Consider the following 21,994-nt stretch of genomic DNA (forward strand, 5'->3'; position numbering starts at 1 on the left):
GGATGGTGGGGTGGTTTCTCCATAACAGTCTGAGTAAAAAGGCTGGGCCCCTGGGATTGGGCCAAGTCATTCCCTTGTGTCTTCCTAGAAAAGGAAAAAGAGAGTTGGCTGGCTCACTTCCTTCCGGGGAAACCAGTGCCTGAGTCACCCTGGAGTCAGGGTCCAGGGAGGAGCCTGCCCGTCACCCTGTTGCCTCTGGCCATGGGTGGCGCTTCCCTGCCACTGTTTCTCAAAAGGCGGGGGACCAGGGAAGGCCTGTGCCATCCAGCTGCCCCGCTGTTCGTCTGCCTTCATTGCTTCTTGGGAGAGTTTCTTGGCCTTCTGCAGGCAGGCTGGTGCTGGTGGCAAGGAGAGCAGGCAGGTGATAACATTGCCCCCCTCTAACTGGAGGTCTTAAACACCCTCCTGAATCACAATTTAAAATGTTTTTGATTTACAAGTCTTCAATATCTGTTTTATGATAAAAGTTTGACATGCTTAGGGCCAGGTGTGGTGGCTCACGCCTGTAATCCCAGCACTTTGGGAGGCCAAGGCAGCCGGATCACAAGGTCAGTAGATCGGAAACCATGTCTTTACAGAGAATGGAAAAAACCAGCGAGGCGTGGCTTGGAGTGAGCCGAGATCATACCACTGCAGTCCAGCCTACGCGACAGGCTGAGGCAGGAGAACGGTCTCAAGTTTGACATGCTTGTGGTAAAATAAAAAACTCCCCACAGGTAACACTGTTATTTTTCTATACCACAGATAAGATTTTATATGTTTGATTTATATATATATACACACACACATGCATATATATTATGGTAAAAGATACATAATATGATATTTACCATTTTAGCCATTTTGAAGTGTATGTACAGTTCAGCAGCATTAAGTACATGTACGTTGTTGCGCAACCATCACCACCATCCATCTCCTGAACTCCTTTTTTTTTTTTTTTTTGAGACAACGACTCACTCTGTCACCCAGGCTGGAGTACAGTGGCGCAATCTCGGATCACTGCAACCTCCTCCTCTCCGGTTCAAGTGATTCTCCTGCCTCAGCCTCCCAAGTAGCTGGGATTACAGGCACCCGCCACTACACCTGGCTAATTTTTGTATTTTTAGTAGAAAACAGGGTTTCATTATATTGGCTAGGCTGGTCTCGAACTCCTGACCTTGTGATCCGCCCACCTCGGCCTCCCAAAGTGCTGGGATTACAGGTGTGAGCCACTGCGCCCAGCCCCATCTTCTGAACTCTTTTCATCTTATAAAACTGAAACTCTGTACCCATTAACAATTCCCCCTGACCCCCAGCCCTGACAACTCCATTCTACTTTCTGCCTCTATGAATTTGACTGCTCTAGGGGCCCCATGTAAGCAGAATCATATGGCATTTATTCTTTTGTGTCTGGGTTATTTTCACTCAGCAGAATGTCTTGAAGTTTGGTCCATATTGCAGCATGTATCAGAATTTCCTCCCTTTTTAAGGCTGAATCATGGTCCGTTGTATGTATGACCACGTTTGGTTTCTCCATTCATCTGTTGATGGACATTTGGGTTGTTCCCCCCTTTTGGCCATTGTGAACAGTGCTGCTGTGAACTTGGGTGTACAAATACCTGTTTGAGTCCCTGCATTTAATTTTTTTGTGTATATGCTCAGAAGTAGTATTGTTATATTTTATGCGGTTACTGGTTGTGCTTCTCAGGCACCTTGGGTCCCCTGGGCAGTGTTGACAGGTCAGCAGAGGGCTTTGGATACCACCCCTTCCCCCTGCCAGCGCCAGGCCTGCCACAGTAGCTGTCTGCAGAGGCTAGGGCTGGCCTGGCCATTTGGGTCCCCGAGGGCACTCTGTGGAGCTGCAGGGCTAATGAAAAGTTTTGGAATCTTGTGGTGCAGTAGGGCGTTTTTGGGCCAGGTCCCCACCCTTCCTTCCTCCCAACCTCCTCCTGTTTTGGAATCGGGGAAGGGGGATGCAGCCTTCTGGGAGCCCTGGGGAGGCATGGGGACCCCGAGCTTACTTTGGGACCTAGAGCCCCATTCTTCTTATGACCTCCCCCTCACCCTGCCCCCAGTTCTTCCTGTCCTGGGCTGTTTTTCTCTCCGAGGCTCTCCCAGAGGGTTAGTGTGAGAAAGAGTTTTGGCCCGTGAATTGCAGAGACTAATGCAAAACTTCCTAGCTTCCTTTGGAGGAAAATTCTGTTTCTTGCTAACAGAGCAGGAGCTCCTGTCCTGATTCCTGCTTTCACCAAGTTGGGCCCCAGAGCGGCGCCTCACCGGAGCCCTGTGCACAGCTGACTGGTCTCTGTGGACTCACTGGTTCAAGCTGCATTACGAGCTGCTCTGACCCCCGCCCGGCAGAGATCTGCACGCGGCTGTCTTTTGGGTGCCCCGTGCGCCTCAGGAGGCAGTGTGTCTGTTGTGTCAGCTAGATCACAGCTCTCTGAGAGCAGAGCTGCTGGTTGTTTTTCTTTGTGGCCTGGTAGTGGCTGGTCTGGTAGCCTGTACTTCCTGGATGCTCAGTTAGAGAGAAAGAGAGGCCATGAGAATAATTTGGGATTTGGCATTGGAGAACTCCTGGCTTTTGGTTTGGGGCCTGCTCTTTGCTAGCCGGCTTACTTAACCTTCTCGAGCCTGTATTTCCATCTCTAAAACAGGGATCAGAAAACCTTCTTTTTTTTTTGAGATGGAGTCTTGCTGTTTTGCCCAGGCTGGAGTGCAGTGGTACCATCTCGGCTCACTGCAACCTCTGCCTCCCGGGTTCAAGCCATTCTCCTGCCTCAGCCTCCCGAGTAGCTGGGATTGCAGGCGCACGCCACCATGCCTGGCTAATTTTTGCATTTTTAGTAGAGACGGGGGTTCCATCATGTTGGCCAGGCTGGTCTTGGACTCCTGACCTCAGGTGATCCACCCACCTTGGCCTCCCAAAGTTCTGGGATTATAGGCGTGAGCCCACCGCGCCCAGCCAGAAAACCCTACTTCTTAATAAGCTTGTTGTGAAGAGTAAATGGGGTCATTGTTATAAAGTGTATAGATAAGTGTCAGTGAATGTCAGCTTTTGTCACCGTTGTGCCTCTGCTAAGTGGAAGGGCCTGGGAAGGACTCCCTGCAGAAGGCCAACTTCCTAGGACCTCTGTGTGCTTTCTGTCTGTCCAAGCCCTGCTCCCCTGGGAGAGGCTGCGTGTGGGGTTGTCTGGTTGGGTGGCAGCAGCTTCCCCTGCAGAAGGAAACTGCTTCCTCCCTAGGGAGATGGGAGTTGCTAAACTCTGGCTTGGGCCAGCTGTGTTCTCTGAGCAGGGATTATGTGCGTGTGTGATGAGGGCGGCGCCTTGGGCTTCATTCCAGATACACCGTGTTCTCTGACCTCGAGCTCCCTTCCTTGGAGCCCCTCACTCCAGCACCAGGCATTGTGGCTCAGAACTCCCACTGCTCTGGATTGCTATTTGACTGTTTCATAGGTGGGTCCTACTTCCCTTTTTAGATGATAGGCTCTAGGACCCCTGTATTCCTCATATCTGGGGACAGAAAATAAGAGCTTCTCTTTGCATGCAGTAGGGTGCCCCTTTCTCCTGTAGGATGATTGGAACCGCCCTGTCCAGGCTTGGGGGCGGGAATAGGAACGGGAACCCTGCTTGGAGCTGCATTCTGTGTTCGGCCGCTCCCTGCAGAAGATTTCACCTTGCAGAGACTGCAGGGTGTTAGGGAGAACCCAGCTTTGGAGCCAGCAGCACTGGTGTGGAGGCGAGCTCTGCCGTCTCACTTGCTGTGTCCTTGAGCTGGTCCTTATTCTGAGCCTCGGTTTCTTCCTCTGTATAAAGACAATCTGTCTTGCAGAGTTGTTGCCGAGACTAAATGAGATGATGGATGTAAAGCACCCAAGTTGGCATCCCTTACCTGGTAGGCTCCCTAAGTGTGGGCAGGTGTTATTTTGTGTGTGGATGGGCCAAGGAGTGCTTTTAGGGAACCATTATTCTCCACACAGAGGTGCGGTGAGACAGACTTCCTATGCATTTCTGTAGCCCAGAGTTGCCCAAACTTGCCTGATTATAGGATTCACCTGGAGTACTTGTTACTTGTTAAAATACCAATCTGTGAGTCCCATCCCAGAACTCCTGAACCAGAATGGTGGTTGTTGGGGTGAGGGGTCTCTACTTTTAACCTTTTTTATAATCAGGCCAGTCTGGGACATGCCGTTTCCCTCAGATTGCTCTGCCAGTTGCTGTGTCATTCCATCTTCACAGGGGCCCATTGGAATGAGACAGGTATGGCCCCTTGGAAAGTGGGAGACTTTGCAGGTGAGACTGAAGCTTGAAGGGGCTGGCCTGAGGCCCTGAGCTCCTTGTGGTGGAAGCAGATTTAGAACTGAGATCTCCCAGTGCTGTGTTGTGCCTGCAAACATTCCACTAAAGCATGGAAAAGGTGAAGGTGGGGTTGGAGAGAGATGGAGTGACAGGAAGGAGGTGAGGGCCGAGGGCCTCCATGATGGCCTTGGGAACCTGCAGAGACTAAGTGGGGGATGGATGGTGGGACAGAGCCCTGAGCCCCACTGGGGCGCTTCCCCTGGTGTGCCTTCTGAAAACCAGGGCCCCAGTGAGCATGCAGGGCCTTGGGCTTCTTAGAGCCGCTGGGAATCCACAGGTGTCAGAGCATAGGCAGGGTCTTAGGCCGCATGGACCCAGCGGGAGGGGCTGGGACTCCTCCTGAGGGCTGCTGGTGGAGTCCTGGAAGTCCTGTGGGTAGGACTTCTGCTACTTCTCCCCTCTTCCTCTGCCTTTTTTGTTGGGCTGGGAAGTTTTCTAGAAGCACAGGCAGGGCTGGCTCCCTTGTTCAGAAAGGGAAGTTGAGGAATAGGTATTTCCAGGGTCAGCTGATGATGCCAAGCACTGGGGTCCCACTGCCTTGTCTGCTTCCTCCTTCTTGAAGTTGGCCTGGTTCATTAGAAAAAACCCCTTTTAGGTCCTCACTATGTCATCCTTTCCAGTTTACCTTTAAGAGGCCCTTAAGGAGGATTTCAACCTCTGCTGGGCCCCACCCCCAGAGGGTGACTTGATCGGTGGTGGGGAGGTGGGCTGGTGGGCTGTGAGTGGAGGGGCCCTGTTACGGACAGTTGTGAGAGTGTGGCCGGAGCACGGTGACCTGCTGCCAGGCCCTGGCGAGAGTCATGCTGACTGAGCCTGTGGTTGAAAGTGTGCGACTGCCACCGCGGGTGGAATTCTGGCTCCTGCATCTACTGTTCGCTGTGACCTTGAGTGGCACCTTGTGAGCTCTTGGCCTCGGTTTTCTCATCTGTAAAATGAGATGCCTTCTGGGGTGGTTAGGATTGATTGGGTTGACACTGGTAGAGCACTTGGGGCTCTTGGGTTGGGAGTGACATCCTGATCTCTGAAGCTCTTCCGCTCAGACCTTTCAATTAGATCTGCGGCCTCAGGACTTTGGACCTTTGGGGACTGTTGTGAACAGTGAGCTGCCCCAGGTGTCTGGGCAGGCAGGGAGTATGGGTGCAAAGCTGTGGCCTCTCTGCCTGTTCCTCCTTCTGTTGGCTCAGGTCTGAAAATCTGGGTGTGGTCTCTGCCCCTCCTCCCCGTCTCTCCTGAGTATCTCTTGTATCCACCTGCTTCTCCGTCTCCTCCACTGCCACCCTGGACTGGCTCCCTTTGTCTCTGGCTGGGACCTTTTCATGATCTCGTGCTTGGTCTCTTTTCAGCCACTCTTTTCCATCTCTAATCTGCCCTTCCCATGGCATTTAGAGGTCTCTTTCCAAGATGCAGGTGGAATTATGTAACCAGCGTCTGATTCGCACCCCCAGCTCAGCCCGCCACAGCCCCATTCGTTTCTTTCAGCTAAAATAAAATGTCTTCGGTGACTTCCACTGCTCTCAGGAGAAACAACAGCTGCAGGCACCCGAACACCCATGTGGCTAGTTGATCTCCAGTCTCTGGCACCCTCTCCTTCCCTCCTGCACTGTGACTTTTTTTTTTTTTTTTTCAGTTTTTTGAACAGACCTTACTCTGTTTTCTCTGGGGCCTTTGCTGTTTGTTTGTTTTCTTCTTCTTCTTTTCTTTCTTTCTTTTTTTTTTTTTTTTCTGAGCCAGAGTCTTGCTCTGTTGCCCAGGCTGGAGTTTAGTGGTGCAGTAGGCTCACTGCAACCTCTCCTGGGTTCAAGTGATTCTCCTACCTTAGCCTTTTGAGTAGCTGGGATTACAGGCATGTGCCACCACACCCGGCTAATTTTGTATTTTTAGTAGAGATGGGGTTTCACCATGTTGCCCAGCCCCACACACGCATAGGGTGACCTACAGCTCTGCCTATACCTGTTATGCTGGTGTTAATTATTAGTAGACCCCCTGGTACCTTGGTTTGGATGACAGGTTATGTGGGCCCCCTTCACATTTACAAACTTTTCATCTAATACTCCTCAGCCTTATAGATTCACTGACTTCCTTGGGGCAGTGATCAGACATATTGCCCCCCCCACAGCCCCCCAGGATCAGTTCAGGGTCCTGTTTTACCTCATGCCTTCCAGGACCTTTCCTATAGGCACTGGATCTTAGTGTACAAAAATACACTCATTGATAAAATCTTTGCTTACTGTTTGTCTTCTCCATTAGACTGCAGGTTCCATGACTCAGGACAGTGCCTGTATTTGCCCATGATGTAACCCCAGTCCCTGATACAGAGTGAGTGCTCAGTAAGAATTTATGGAAGGAAGGAACGAATGAATCTGGCTGCAGCTGTCTGGCAGGGGAGGCCTGGAGCCTGGGCGAGTCTGTAGAATCTGCAGTGGCCTGCGTGAGGGAGGCTGCCAACATCGGGCCAGTCCAAGCCCTAGCAAGCCAGTTGCCCACACTCTGGCACACATCATCGGCTTGGCGGCTCCTTTAATTATTCATCGGTCTTTCTCAATGGCCTTTGTGTTCAGAAACCCAAGACAGAATTCAAACCCTCTTTCCATCTCCCTAAAACTGAGACCTGGAAGAAAAACCTGCTGGGCCCATTCTGCATCCCCAGGGGGCCAGCAGGTCCACAGTCTCCTCTCATGGCTGGCTTTAAGCGTTGAAGTGTCCTGGGCTGCCTTGTGGCTCTCGTCCCCAGTCCATTGGGCTCAGGGACTGCCTGGGCACAGCTGAGCGGGTGCCCGTGTGGCTTGAGACTGAGCAGGGACTGGTGCAGGCTGGTGGGCAGAGCTGGATGTGTCCCCATCATTCCCCAGCCTGAGCGGAAGCTGAAGGCTGGCCTGGAAGAGTTTAGCCTTCCAGCAGAGTGGAGCAGGCTCAGGCTTTAACTGATCTAGTTCACACCTCAGTTCTGCCTCTTGCTAGCTGTGTGACTATGGGGAACTGGCCTTTGGTGTCCTGTTCTTTGTTCCTTTAACCTAGAATTGTTGAATGGATTCGCTGAGATGGCGCATGCCTCGTGGGTGTTGATAACAGTGAGTGAGCACTCACTGAGGGTTATAATGGTAGCCAACATCTTTGAGCAACCCTAGGATATGATTCCTTCTCTTTCCCTCACCTCCCCTTGGGGCACCCTGAAGTCCACGTTGCCGTCAGTGTCCCCATCTTGAAACTGAGGATGGAACACTGATCTTTCAAGGTCGCGGGGAGGAGGCTGGGGAGCGGAAAGCACCCCAGGGCTGCCCTTGCTGCAGTGTCTGAAGTGAAGCCTAGGAGCCCCGGTGCTGGTGGGGAACAGCAGGCGTGGATCTCTTTGATCTTTGAAGAGGACTGTGAATACACTGACCACAGGCGGAAGCCCCTTGTCCCGTCCTGCCCCGCGCTACCCAGAGGTCCCTGGGCTTCTCAGCAGAGGTGGACAGATCTGCCTGCAGCTGCCCTTCTTCCCACCCTTCTGGAAATGGAAGTTTCCACAGACACATTCCTGTTCCTCAGCTTGCTGCTCCCTGCTTGCTGATACCTTGCCGCCCTGTCCCTCAAGCCGGGCTGGCCATACCAAGGTGTTGGCGAGCTGCTCAGCCTGCCGGGCTGTTGACACCCCAGACCACCTCCGGCCTAGTGGACAGGCCAGGAGGGCAGTGATGGCACTGGGTCACGTTGTCCTGGGCCTGGGTGAGGGTTTCTGTGCTGCTTTTTAATGTGCTAATCTGTGTGTTTGTGTTTTGGGAGAAGAAACTTTGTGTTGCGTAACCTCAGGTGAAGAGAATTGAGGTCGTTAGGCTCCTCCGTCATGGCCCAGTGTCATCTCGGGGCCATGCAAGGCCACTGTGTGTCCATCACATTTTATCCTACAATCTCCTGTGATGGATATGCAGATTGTCCCCAGCTGCTCTCCCGCTGACACAAATGAGGCAACGATGAACATTCTCCCATACATCCCAGTGCAGCTGTGTGAGATTGCATTAAGCAGGGAATTGCCCGGTTGCAGGGAATTTCCTGATAACGGTGCTGAGTTACTCCCTAAAATGGCTGTACAGTCTACTCTCCACCAGCCGGGCATGAGGGCTTCCGGATCCCTCAACCCCACCAACATTTGGCATAATCACCTTTCTAATCGTTTGCCAGTCTATTAGGTGTAAAGAGATGCATTTTAGTTTTGAGCTGCAGCTGAAGAGGAACTCTCCAAGTGCCAAGACTGCTCCCCTCCTCCAGTCAGCTCTCTTGGAACCAGAAACTTCCTCCTGGGTGGTGTTGAGAATCGTGGTGATGCTCTGCAGAAAACCTTTCTGTAAGGAGTGGCAGTTTATAGATACAGCCCGTTAATGCCTCAGTCCCTGCAGGAAGTTCTTTTTTTTTGAGATGGGGTGTCACTGTCTCCCAGGTTGGAGTGCAGTGGCGTGATTACGGCTCACTGCAGCCGCGACCTCCCTGGGCTGGGGTGATCCTCCCACCTCAGCCTCCCGGGTAGCTGGAACTATAGGGGTGCACCATCATGCCTGGCTAACATTTTTAAATTTGTTGTAGAGACAGAGTTTTTTGCCTGTTGCGTAGGTTCCTGCAGGAAGTTCTGCTCCCTGGGGGTGTCTGCTCCAGTCCCACCCCTGGGGTGCAAATCACTAGTGTGACTTGTGGTGGCTTGTGATGCTTCCACAGTTGCTGAACTTGTTGCCTCATCCCCTAGTATCTCTGGCATCCTGCGGGCTTGGGTTCCCTGGAGCTTTGAGAATTCCTTTGCAAAGTCATGTGGCTGCTGCTGGGTGGTTGTCCCTCAGGGAGGAGGTGGGTGGCACTGTGGCATTGGCTTGGAGTTTGGGCTGGATCAGTGCTGAGGTCCTATTGATCACGTTTTGACTGAGTCAGGTTGGGGTGCAGTGCCTGCTGGGTCCTGCTGGCCCAGATGAAGGAACACACTGGGCGCCAAGGTGTCCCCCATGATCCCTTGATGCTACCTGGGACCGTTTAGTAGACAAGGGCAGTTCCATGTTCCTGGAGTCGTTCTTTTTGTCTCATGCCTTTCCATGAGCACTGTTTCTCTTGTCTCTCTTGTACTTTAGTAATGAACTCCAGACACTATTAACTACTTAGGGTGTGCTGGGCTTTTTGCATAGATTATCTCATTGAAACTCCTTACCAACCCAGTTGAGAAAGGTATTATCCCTGTTTTACAGATGAGGAAACCGAGGCTCAGAAAGGTCAAGAACTTGCTTAGGTTCCAAGGTTAGTAAGTGGCAGACCCATATTGAACCCAGCTCTTCTGTGCCCAAATCCATTCTTAGCCACTAAGCCTTGGTCCTCAGAGTGTGGTCTCTGGACCGGCAGCATCAGCATCACCTGGATACTTGTTAGAAATGCAGTTTCTTTGCCTGCCCAGAACTTTGGAATCAGAAACTGGTGGTGGGGCCCAACAATCTGTGTTTTAACAAGCCCTCCAGGTGATTCTGGTAAATATTCAAGTTTACATGTTCAAGTTTGAGAACCATTGCACTGAATTATTCTGCTGTTCTTTTTTCTATTTTTTCTGCCCGGCTTCTCCTGTTCTGTCACTGGGCCAGTCACTGTGAGCCCAGATTTTGGACCCTGGCTGCTCTTCAGGGGCTTCATGCCCCTTTTAAAGAGGTGCAGTAATCTGTCCTCTGGGGCCTCCAGGAACCCCTCCCAAGTCCCCAAAAGCAGTTGACAGAGCTGATGCTCCAGCTGACAGCCTGGTGACCGGAACCACCATGGGGGTCAGAGTTCCCAGTCACTATGCCCAAGGAGGTGCTTTGAGGGGTCTGGGTGACCCAGGGGTGGACTGTGGGACAGACCAGGACAGAAGCTCCTGCTGGGAGATTATTTTAGGGGCACAGAAAGGAGACTTGGAAAACTTCCTTGTCCAAGCAGGAACTCTTTCTTTCTTGCAAATTTGTAATGATAAGTGGTTTGACCTTTGGAGAGGAGCCTCCACACAGGGGTTTGGAATCTAGGCAGGTTCCTTGTTTCTGGTCAACAAGGCACATTCAGGAGAAATGACCCTGGGGAGAGGACGGAAGGTAATTTTTTTTCTTTCTTTTTTTTTTTTTAGTAGAGACAGGGTCTTGCTATGTTGCCCATGCTGGCCTTGATCTCCTGGCCTCAGGCAATCCTCCTGCCTCAGCCTCCCAAAGTGCTGGGATTGCTGGTGTGAGATACCAGAGCCAGCCTTATTTAATTTTTGAGCCCCCACCGTAAGTCTAGTTTTGTGCTGTTTAATTCTTAGCCCAACCCCAGGAGGGGTGGATTTCATCATCCCATTCCACAGATAAGACCATGGAGGTTTCAAGCTGAAAGATTGAGGGTCATACCTCAACTACATGGAGGGGTCAAGTTAGGGGCCAGAGTCTGCCAGAGCCCAGGTTCCCATATTGTATGAGTAGCAGGCTGGGCCAAATCCCTGTCAGCTGGGGGAGTTCTCTATGGAATTGAGTGACCCAGAGATCTCAGCATCTGTGCCAAAAAAACCAAATGACCTCACTTTTGGTGGCTTTTCCTTCTTTGGGGAAGGAATGTGCTGGCCACTGCTGGGAGCTACAGCCTGCTGAGGCCTGTGTGCTCTCAGACCTGCAAGGGCCAGAATCAGACTCCAGACATGGGGGAGGGGTTACAGCAGGACCAAACTGTAACCCTGGAGGACTGGGGAGGAGGCTGTTCTCACACTGGCCTCCCGGAGCGGGTGCCACTCTGCTTCGAAGACCAGCTCCTCCCATTTAGTAATCCTCATCTCAGCAGGCTTACCAGCCACTGTTCAGTAGCTGAACTAGCTCAATTACATCAGTCCCCTGAGAGGGCTCTGGTCCAGGGCCTGTCTTTGAGCCTGGTTTCTTTCCAATGGGCCAAATGGGTTAAAAACAAAACCACATCTTGATATAAAAGGCTTAGCGGGGTCCTGGAACATTTTAGTTTAAAAGAGAAATAACAGCTTTATTGAGATGTAATTCACATACCCATACAGTTCACCCATTTAAACAACTTCATGGTTTTTAGGATAGTCACATAAATGGGCAGCTATTTTTGCCATCAGTTTTGAACATTTTTATCACCTTAGAAAGATATTCTGTACCCCTTAGCTATCACTTCCCCCCAACTCCTCCGTTCCCAGCCCTAGGAAACCACTAATCAAGCTGCTTTCTGTCTTCATAGGTGCTTTTGTGTTTTAACATCTAGTGAGTGCTTGGTCTGCATCTGGTAGGAGACTGAGCCCTTTGCACTAGCTCACAGAGCCCTCCCTCATGACTACCTTATGGGCTGCAGGCTCATTTTATCTTTATTTTATTATTACTATTTTCACCATCATTCTGGCCTACAGAAGTCTTTATCGATGTGAGAACCAAGGCTCTGGGAGGCCCAGTTGCAAGTACTGGACAGAGCTAGCTGGTGGCTAGCAGTTGGGGTGGGCCCTTGGGTCCCTGGGAGGGGTGAGGCTGTGGATGGTGACAGACTGGCTGAGGCAGTTGACTCTTCATTGGCGAGGAGCTAAAAGGACAGACCTGTTTCTTCACTAGGATCGTGTATCCACCTGTTTTAAAGTGGCTGTAATTTCTCCTGGGAGCCCATAGGTTCCACCTGTACCAGGCAAGAAGGAGCTGGGCAGTCTGCCTTCTGGGGGGCCTTGGATGGCAGGAAGGCCAGATCGGAGTCTCATGGTGGCCCAGGAGCCCTCTCAAGCAGGGTGCCTTTGTTAGGTCAAACAGCCTCCCAGAAAAAGCTGCGGGCCCCCTGCTTCTTGGCCCTGGTGACCCTCTGGGTGTCTGGTGCTATGTCTTTTGAAATGGGCTGTAGATGGGTGTAAACCAGGAAATGCAGGCTCCACTCCCCCCTCCCCGTCTCCTCCTCTTGGCCAGAGGCCCGTCTCAGAGTTCTCTCATCAATGGGGAAAAAAAACAACAGGACTTCTTTCTTGCTCTGTGAATGATTAACTTTGATTAAATAGACAGTGGATGGGAAGTGAGAGCATGCTGACCGCTGACATTGACTAGGCTCCTGATGTGTCCGGGGTATCTTGCTGGCTGTTTTGCTTCCATTGTCATAATCTTCACAAAGTGGTGATGTTCTTTATCCCCATTTGTAAGGTGAGGCAGTTGACGCCTAGACCGTTTAACTAAAGCCACACAGCCAGTGAGTGGTGAGGACCTGCTGGGTTAACATTGTTTAAGTGTCTGTTGTGGACGCAGCACCAGGCTAAGTCTTTCAGGACATAGGGTCTAATTTGGTCCTCTTTCATTCTGTGCCATTGTAGGTCTTGTTATCCCCATTTTACAGATAGGGATCCTGAGGCTAGGATTAAATCTCCTGTCCAAGCAGACAGATCTAATGTGAGGTGTGGGCTGGCACTGGAGCCTAGGTCTGTCCTGTTCCAAAGTCCAAGGTGCACCCCCAGTCCCCTGCACTCTGAATCTCCAGAACCCCAGCACTCACATGTCCTGGGGACAGGCTGTTAGAGCAGTGCTGGGTCTCAGCAGAGGCCTGGCGGTTGTCAGCTTTTTCAGCAGCCACTCCCAGGTGGGTGGGAAGTAGGCAGATCTGGGTGGAGATGTTCCCGAAGACTCTGCTTTTCATCAGCGCATGAACCAGCTGACGGCTGGCTTTGAAGGGCTGGCAGTCAGCCCCTGATAAGTTAGCCAGATACTCCTATTTACCTTGCCAGAACACTGGGCATCTGAGATCACTTCTGGGCAGGTCTTTGCTTAGACAAACCACCCAGGGCCCACGCCCTGGCCAGACTGGCCATACTTGTATGGGGGTCAGAGGGATTCCAGCACGCCCCCTGGCTGCACCTCAGTAACGTCTTCAACATCAGTGGATGCTGCCGGGGAACTCAACCGTGAGCACAGGTGCTGGCCTGGCCTTCTCCAAGGACCCTGCTTGTTCACACACCCTGCCCGCACAGCAGGGGGCTGGCTTGGGCTGGCAGGGTGCTTGCCTGGGGAGGCTGGCGAGTTTGTTTTTGACTCGATGAGCCTAGACCAGAGTCCTGGGTGCTCTACTCAGGGAGAAGAATGACCATCAGATGAGAAGCTGGCTTGTATAGGAAGCTGTGTACCATTTTCAGGAAGCGTAGAAGCTCATTTGGGTGATTTCCTGGGGTCACTTGGCCAGAGCACAGCCTTTCATCTTACCCAGTTAGCAGTTTGCTGTCTTAATTATTGGGGAGATGTGTGTGATTGCTGGTGTATCCTCATGTCCTGCTCCCTAATTATGACTTCCTTTAAGATTTTACACTGATAAGGCACTTTAAAGTTCTTCAGAGCCTTTTCCCTATATTATATCTTATTTTATTCTCAAACCCATTCTTTTAAATAGATGGGATAATTTTTTCATTTTTTATGTTTATTTTAGAACATCCTTTTTCCTCCTCCATAATACCTGAGCCTTGTCCCACCCTTGCCAAATAATCCCAGAGAAATGGGAAGTCCTCTGTATCCTATCCTAGAGGTCTGACATGACAATTAAATGTATATATTCCCAGACAGACTTTTCTTTTTTCTTTTTTTTTTTGAAAACCACTAACTTTATGATCTAAAAAACTTTACAAGGACAGTGACTGTTCTGCCAAAAAAGGAGCCAAATGGTATCAAATGGACTGAAAGTGAGGGTGGGGGTGAGGGATGGGGCCAGGAATCCATGCAGGAAAGCTGATAACTGTCACCAGGGAATTGGCAAGGGAAAAAGGAAGGGGGAGGCATGCAAGAGCGAGAATCCAAAAAAGTTGAAATGGTTAGGGGAGAAAACTCCCAAAAGACCCTGGAGTACGTCGGAGGTGAGTACAATAGCAATCTTTTCCTCTGTAGAGGACGGGGGAGGAGTCCCTACATGGCTGCAAACTCTGGATGAGGGCTGGGGATTGAGGGCTTCCCAGAGAGCATCACAAGAAGGCGTCATACCACTCTTGAAGGCATCCGAAGCAGTCCTGGGACTGCTTGGCGTTGGCACCACAAGTGTCCTTCAGCCATTCCTGGAAGAGGTCTTCAGTTTTCTTCAGCACCAGAAACTGGCCAAGGACAACATAGGCCTTGTCAAAGCCCCTTTCTTCTGGCTTCTTGCCCAGGACTTTACCCGGCCAGGCTCCCCACTGGCTCTTCCCCCATGGGCTCTGCCACGAACTCTCGGTGCTTTTGGAAGGTTGTCATCTTGATCAGGCCTAATCGGCAGCTTCAATTCCCATAACAGTTCCTCCCGCCACCCCCTAGACAGACTGTTCTTTTATTTGCATACTTAAAAAAAAAAAGTAATGACAGCACATTTTGGTACAAATGGTTTTGGTACAAAACTCAAGCAAAAGTATATTCTGTGAAAAGCAAGTGTTCCCCACCCCCTGCCTTCCCATTTCCCTCCCTGGAGGCAGCCGATGATCCTGGTCCTTCTATGTCCTGCTAGGAACGTTCTAGCATAAAGCTTTTAGATGCTGTCTGGGAAACTAACATCAGAAGTCTGCTTGGTGAGGAGGGTTAGGAGCTGTCTCTCTCGAGACAGAAACACTGGGTATGTTTTGAGTTCGTGGAGATGAAATTGTCCCTGGGGAATTTTTTGGCTTTCTTTGAGAGCCCACCAATCAGAATAAACCGTACACAGGAACAAAAGATTGTTGCCGGGTGCCATTTGGTTGTGTCTTCTCATTAGGCATGTTCTGATGGGAAAAGTTTCTGGGCTCCAGCCTGCAAGGTGGGAGGGACTTGTTTGGGCTAACAGAGCTGGAAGGGACTGAAGTGACTTATCTGAGGTCACACGCCTGGCTGAGCCAGGGCAGGGCCCAGGTTTCCTGATCCCATCCTCTGAACACTTAACTCCCCTGGCCTGAATGGTGGCTGGTATTTTTTGATTCCGGGAGAGTGGGAGGATGTGCTTGGAAGAGGTGTGGCCAGTGCGTGAGGTTGGAGCCTGGGCTGTCCCACCACTGCCCAGCTAGTCTTGTTTGGCTGCAGGTGGGTTATCTTGTTTATTCCACTGTGCAACAAATGGAAAAAGCACCTTTGTCAATGGGGGCTTCTCTGGGGAGGTCAGCCAGAGTGGATGGCCTGGATTGTGTGTTGAGCCTTAAATATCAGAATAGAGCACTCTGGCCAGACGTGGTGGCTCATGCCTGTAATCCCAGCACTTTGGGAAGCCAAGGCGGACAAATCACTTGAGATCAGGAGTTTGAGACCAGCCTGGCCAGCATAGCAAAACCCCGTCTCTACTAAGAATACAAAAATTAGTTGGACGTGGTGGAACGCTCCTGTAGTCCCAGCAACTCAGGAGGCTGAGGCAAGAGAATCGCTTGAACCTGAGAGGTGGAGGTTACAGTGAGCTGAGATTGCACCACTGCACTCCAGCCCGGGCAGACTCATCATAAAAACCAACGGCATTGCCAGGCACGGTAGCTCATGCCTGTAATCCCAGCATTTTGAGAGGTAGAGGCAGGCAGATTGCCTGAGCTCAGGAGTTCGAGACCAGCCTGACCAATATGGAGAAACCCCATCTCTACTAAAAATACAAAATTAGTCGGGTGTGGTGGCGCATGCCTGTAATCCCAGCTGGTCGGGGGAGGCTAAGGCAGGAGAATAGCTTGAACCCGAGAGATGGAGGTTGCGGTGAGCCAAGATTGTGCCATTGCACTCCTGCCTGGGCAACAAGAGCAAAACTCCATCTCAAAAAAAAAAAAAAAAACCCACAACCAACCGCATTTACAGACAACTGTAAAACAGCAAAAAAATCCTCCTCAGTTCAGTTACTGGAGTGCAAGCCCTGTTAGCATTTTGATGTGTTTTGTTTTTAGTCGTTTTTTTCATGTTTGTGTGATTGCTCACATAGTTTTAAACTTGCGGTACATACAGTCTTGAATCCTGCTTTTTTTGGTTAATTATATATAAGCAGTTTTTTTTTTCATAGTAACATAGTTTCAGAACCCATCATTTTGGCCATGTAATATTTCATTAAGTGGATGATGAAGCCTAATATACTTAACCTAATACCTTATTAATATAATTTCTGGCTCTTTGTAATTTTTCTCTCTCAAGGAATACTGGGAAGAACATTTGTATGCTTACAGCCTTTGCTTTATTTAGAATTATTAGTCTTTATTCAGGATGGTGGCCCAGAATTGGGCTAAGGGCTGGTGCCCATCTTAGTTCACCTTGGTGAGTTGCTGTCCGTCAGAGTTGTACCAATCGCCTGCCCACAGTGATGTGCCTTTGTTATTGTACCCGCCAACAGTGGGAATGATCAGAAAAGTACTTTGCACATGTAATAAGTGACAAATATACCTTTTGAAAATTCACAAGGCATGGCAGCATGTGCGTGACATGTCTAACTGCAGGCCCTTGTGACACAGGTATTGACGTGGGTTCCTCACTGATCCAGCCCCAGGAGAGGTGCACCCGCTGCCCCTCATGGGAAGTCTTGCCAGCTTTTGCCGACTCCCAGATGGCTGATGTCCCCAAGGCCTGTCAGGAGTGTTAACTGTGGTAGGCACAGCTGTCTGCTGCGTGCTTGTTTTAACATGTCATACATTATTACGTGTGTAACTTTGTTAGGAGACTTAGAAAGCTTTCATGTTTTCCCATTGTGAAACCAAAGACCCATTGGGTCTTAATTCAGATTTAGCCTGCTGACATTTTTGGGGGGCCTGTGGGATGTCTTATTTTTATATTGTGGCAGCATTTCAAAACTGAGGGAGTCTACATAAAAATCTAGATTTTTTTTTTTTTTTTTTTTTTTTTTTCTTGAGACAAGGTCTCACTCTGTCACCCCAGGTTGGACTGTAGTGACACAGTCATGGCTCTCTGTAGCCACCACCTCCCAGGCTCAAGCAATCTTCCTGCCTTAGCCTCCCGAGGAGCTGGGACTACAGGTGTGCACCACCATGCTTGACTAAATTTTGTTTGATTTTTTTGTAGAGATGAAGTTTCCAGGCTGGTCTCGAACTCCTGGACACAAGTGATACTTCCACCTTGGCCTCCCAAAGTGCTGGGATTACAGGCATAAGCCACTACACCCAGCATAAGTTCAGATTTCTGTCTCTTCTTCATTGGAGATGTGGCAGCCAAGGGCCCATGTTCCCATATGAGGCACAGAGGAGCTGCTTCTGCCCTGGGCCACCTCCTGCTGTGATACAGAGGCTATATTCTAGTTGCCATTGGGTAGCTCTCATGCACCCTGGTACACTTGTATTTCGGGATAGCCATGTTTTCTTCTGGGTAGAAAAACAAAGGATAGCCCAAGAGGGCCACTGTTTCAAGAACAATGCATAAGAATACAGGGAGGTGGCCGGGCGTGGTGGCTCATGCCTGTAATCCCAGCACTTTGGGAGGCTGAGGCGGGCGGATCACTTGAGGTCAGGAGTTTGAGACCAGCCTGGCCAACACGGTGAAACCCCATCTCTACTAAAAATACAAAAAAATTAGCCAGGTGTGGTGGTGCTCGCCTGTAATCCCAGCCACTCAGGAGGCTGAGGCAGGAGAATTGCTTGAACCCCTGAGGCAGAGGTTGCAGTGAGCCGAGATCGCACCACTGTACTCCAGCCAGGGCGACAGAGCGAGATACATCTCAAATAATAATAATTAAAAAAATACAAGGAGGTGAGGACTAACTTGTCCTACACTTGACCCCTCCTCGTGCCCAGTTTCCTCATCTCTAAAGTGGGGAGAATAATACTTGTCCCACAGTGTCATTGTGATGATTCAACGAGTTAAAGGAGGTAAAGCACTCAGGAGAGGATCTGGCGTGTAGCAAATGGTCAATACGTATTAGCTGCTGCTGTTATTACGATCTGTGGTATATGTGTTTGTCTCCTCCAGATGAGGAACTGAGGGGTGAATTTTGGTTGTCATAGCTTGGGGTTGGGGGATGTTACCAGCAACTAGGGTGGGGTCCAGGGGTGCTGCTGAACATGCTATGATGCATACAGCAGCTTCCCTGCCCCCACCAAAAAACTTTTCAGACCCCAAATACCAGTAGTACTGAGGTTGAGAAACCTTGCTTAGACCTTGGCATGTGTGACCCTTGGTCTGACTGAACCCTTCTAACAGGTCTAGGCCAGGTGCAGTGGCTCACGCCTGTAACCAGCACTTCGGGAGGATGAGGTGGGAGGATCACTTGAGGCCTGAAGTTTGAGACCAGCCTGGGTAACATAGGGAGACTCAGTCTCCGTGAAAAATTAAAAAAAAAAAAAAAAAAAAAAAGCCGGGTGTATTAGGGTTCTCTAGAGGGACAGAACTAATAGGATAGATGTATATATAAAGGGGAGTTTGTTAAGGAGCACTGACTCACACGATCACAAGGCGAGCTCCCACAGTAGGCCGTCTGCAAGCTGAGGAGCAAGGAAGCCAGTCCGAGTCCCAAAGCTGAAGAACTTGGAGTCTGATGTTTGAGAGCAGGAGACATCCAGCATGGGAGAGAGATGGAGGCTGGGAGACTCAGCCAGTCTAGTCTTTTCACGATCTTCTGCCTACTTTTATTCTAGCTATGCTGGCAGCTGATTAGATGATGCCCACCCAGATCGAGGGTGGGTCTGCCTTTCCCAGTCCACTGATTCAGATGTTAATCTCCTTTGGCAACATCCTTACAGACCCACCCAGGAATAATACTTTGCATCCTTTAATTCAATCGGGTTGACAATCAATATTAAACATCACACTGGGCATGGTAGTGTACACCTTTAGTCCCAGCTACTTGGGAGGCTGAAAAATAAAATCCTCTAAACCAACATTTTCAAGGGCTGCCTTTCAAGGGCTGCCTCAGACTCCCATAGAGTCAGAATGATAAAGGACCTTACTTAGCTCAGCCAGAGGGGCTGCTTGAATCCCTTCCCCAGTGCCCTTGCCGAGCCCTGCCTTCAGCTGCAGGTAGCATACTGTACAGCCAGCTTGTGGTCTGTTCTTTATTATGTTGAACTCTAATCTTCCCTGAAACTTTCTGTCCTTCATTCTAATAATAGTAGCTCCCATTTTTGGAGCCTTGTGTGTGGGTGATTGTGCTTAGCATTTTCCACGTGCTACTGCAACGATCTTCCCCACCCTGTGAGGCAGTTCTATTACCATCCCCATTTTACAGATGTGGAGATGGAGGCTTGGAGAAGTCAAGTCACCTGCACAAGGTCACTCACTGGATCCAGGTCCATCTTGCCGTAGAATCCACATTCCTCACCACTCCTCACCACTGGCCTGTTCTGCCTGGTCTGTACCCAGCAAGTTTACTCACTCATTCACGGAAGGATCTTTAGATATTTGCAGTGAATCCCTCAGCCATCTCATCTCTCCTCCTGGTCGTAGAGCCCCAGTTCCCAAAGTTCCCCTCAAAGGGCTGTCTGGTCTGCTTACCATGTGGAATGATCTCTCTTGCCTCTTGGCAACACCTGTCTCTCCCTGGGCTCTGCTTCTGTCTGCCAGGCTGCCCCAGAGGGTCTGCCCATCTTCTGCCAACTCTGCTGATGTTCCATCAACTCAGACTCTCTGTGCCAATGCTGGCTGCAGTCCCCTGGATTTCATCTGGTTGGTGTTTTCATTTCACAGTGACCCATTTTCAGTGACACCCTATGAGATTCAGCTTACCTGTTTGGCCATTGAGAATCTCAGCCTTGGTTCTGCTGTTCCCTTCCAGCACCCACCCATGCCTGTACCTGAAATCCACGTCATTCAGGTGGAGCAGAAAGTGTGAGGGGCTGGAGGAGTTGGGAGGTTGGGTTGTGAATATAAGCCAGCCATGTGGGCTGGGGAAAGCCTCTTACCCTCTCTGGTGTGTATCCTTAGTTGTAAAGTCAAGGTTTGACTTGGATGGTGCCTAACACCTCTTCTAGCTCTAACATTCTTTTATGAGGTGTGTTAACAGCATAAACTTATAATAATTATACCCTCAATTGTGGTGGCAATAGTAACAATGGATAATTATTGCAGTTGCTATAATTTTCAGTGTTTTAAGTGGACTGTCTCATTGACTCCTCCAATAATCCCCTGGGTAGGTGCTATTACTACCCCCATTTTACAGATGGTGCCTTAAGGCATAGCCATGTCAAGTCACTTGTCCAGGGCTTACCACCTGCTAGAAGCTGATAGGCCTGGATTTGCAGTCTTCTTTAGAGTGACTAAATCCTTGCATTCCCATGGATACTTTTCTGCAGAGTGATCCGAGTGAATCCCGTGGTCCTCCTGCTTTAGGGTCTTGTGATTTACCTTTCCCTCCTCCCATGACCAAGGGTATGAAGGATGCTTGATTGTAAAAGCTCATCCCCTAACTCATGCTTCTGGGGTAATCTTCTGTACCCCAGCTCCTTGCAGAGTGTGATTATTCAGACATCCTTTTAGAATCTGAAATTCAGTCAGTGATGATGACGGTAGGAACTACCACTTTGTGCACACTTACTACATTTCAGACACATTGATACTATATTGTCATTATTCACATAAATTAACATTACTATGCTAATATTATTTACTGAATAAGGGTACTTCCTCTCAGTCATGCCTGGGAGACGCTGTTGTCCCCCATTTTACAGACGTGAAAACTGAGGCTCAAAGAGGCCTGTTGTGGCTAAAGTCACATTGCAGTGTGTCTGAGCTTGGGGGCAGGGAAGGCACGTTCTCAAAAGCCATATTCCTTTCCAACACATTTTAAAGGAAGTATATCAACATGATAGTTGTGAAAGATATGACGAAAAGATGTTAGCGGAATCTATGAGAGCAAGTCTGTGAGACCTGTACAGAAGGTGGACAATGTGATTCTGTCTCCATGGCCAGCTCCGTTGCTCCTGGCCTGGGCTGGGGCCCCTCTGTTGGCACCTGGCGAGGTCCCACTTTGCAACCCTGAACTACAGGGCTGGACAGTTGCACTCTTCACCTCCTCAAACCACCTTTAAACTGGATTAGACATGGGCAGTGGCTTCGAGGTCAGTGAGAGGCTGAGCAGGGGTCCAGGCTGTTTTGCAGCCCCTCCCTCTGTCCTGGGTCCTCAGAGACTGTGCAGGGCCGGGGCAGGTGGAGTGCAGATAGGGCTGCTGAGAGGGGAACAGGCCGTTGCCGCTGCTCTGTGGGAATGTCCCAGCGTGGTCCTTGGTCCCAAGGACTTTTCCTGGGACCTCTCGGCATCCCTGAAGCCATTTCTGGAACGGAGTGTATCCACTGAAGACCTGCCATCCCAGGTCTCCTTTGTCAGGCTGTGAGCCTGAGTATGGCCCAAGGAGGTGACTTGAAGATGGCTCTTGGGGTGAGGGGAGGCCAGATAGGGCAAGACTTGGTCGGGCTGAGGTAGTAACATGGCCCTGTACCCTTTGTGTGAATGCAGCTGGGCCATAAACCTGCTGGGGTAGCACTCCCCGCCTCGCCGGGCGTCCAGGCTGGAGGTCTTGGGGCTGTGGGTCTCTAGCATGGGCCTTTCCTGTGGCTTTGACCTTTCCCTCCTTGCTGGACCCCTGGAGCACTGCTAAGGAGCAGGTGCCACCCCCTCATACTGCAGCTTGAGCCTCAAGACCAAGGCTGCCCCAGGCTGGAGGGGAGGATGTAGTTGTATGGTGTGCGTTCAGCCATCAGACCTCCTCTGCGGAGGTGCACAAGGCCACTGTCAAAATCCCTGGTTTTCTGCACCCACGCCACAGTTCCAGCCCTCTCCCACGAACGCACCACAGTTCCAGCCCTCTCCCA

General features: G+C 50.4%; 1 protein-coding gene and 1 pseudogene across 4 annotated transcripts in view; one reads left to right on the top strand and one right to left on the bottom strand.

Moving 5' to 3' along the window:
• The window catches only part of ACTN1 (actinin alpha 1), a 105,501-nt gene that overhangs the window by 28,563 nt on the left and 54,944 nt on the right, over positions 1 to 21,994 (top strand). The gene's annotated exons all lie outside the window — the stretch shown is intronic.
• LOC116456160 (barrier-to-autointegration factor-like) lies at positions 14,141 to 14,627 on the bottom strand (annotated as a pseudogene).

This window comes from Hylobates moloch, unplaced genomic scaffold, assembly GCF_009828535.3.
Source record: "Hylobates moloch isolate HMO894 unplaced genomic scaffold, HMol_V3 SCAFFOLD_16, whole genome shotgun sequence".
Taxonomy (NCBI): Eukaryota; Metazoa; Chordata; class Mammalia; order Primates; family Hylobatidae; genus Hylobates; species Hylobates moloch.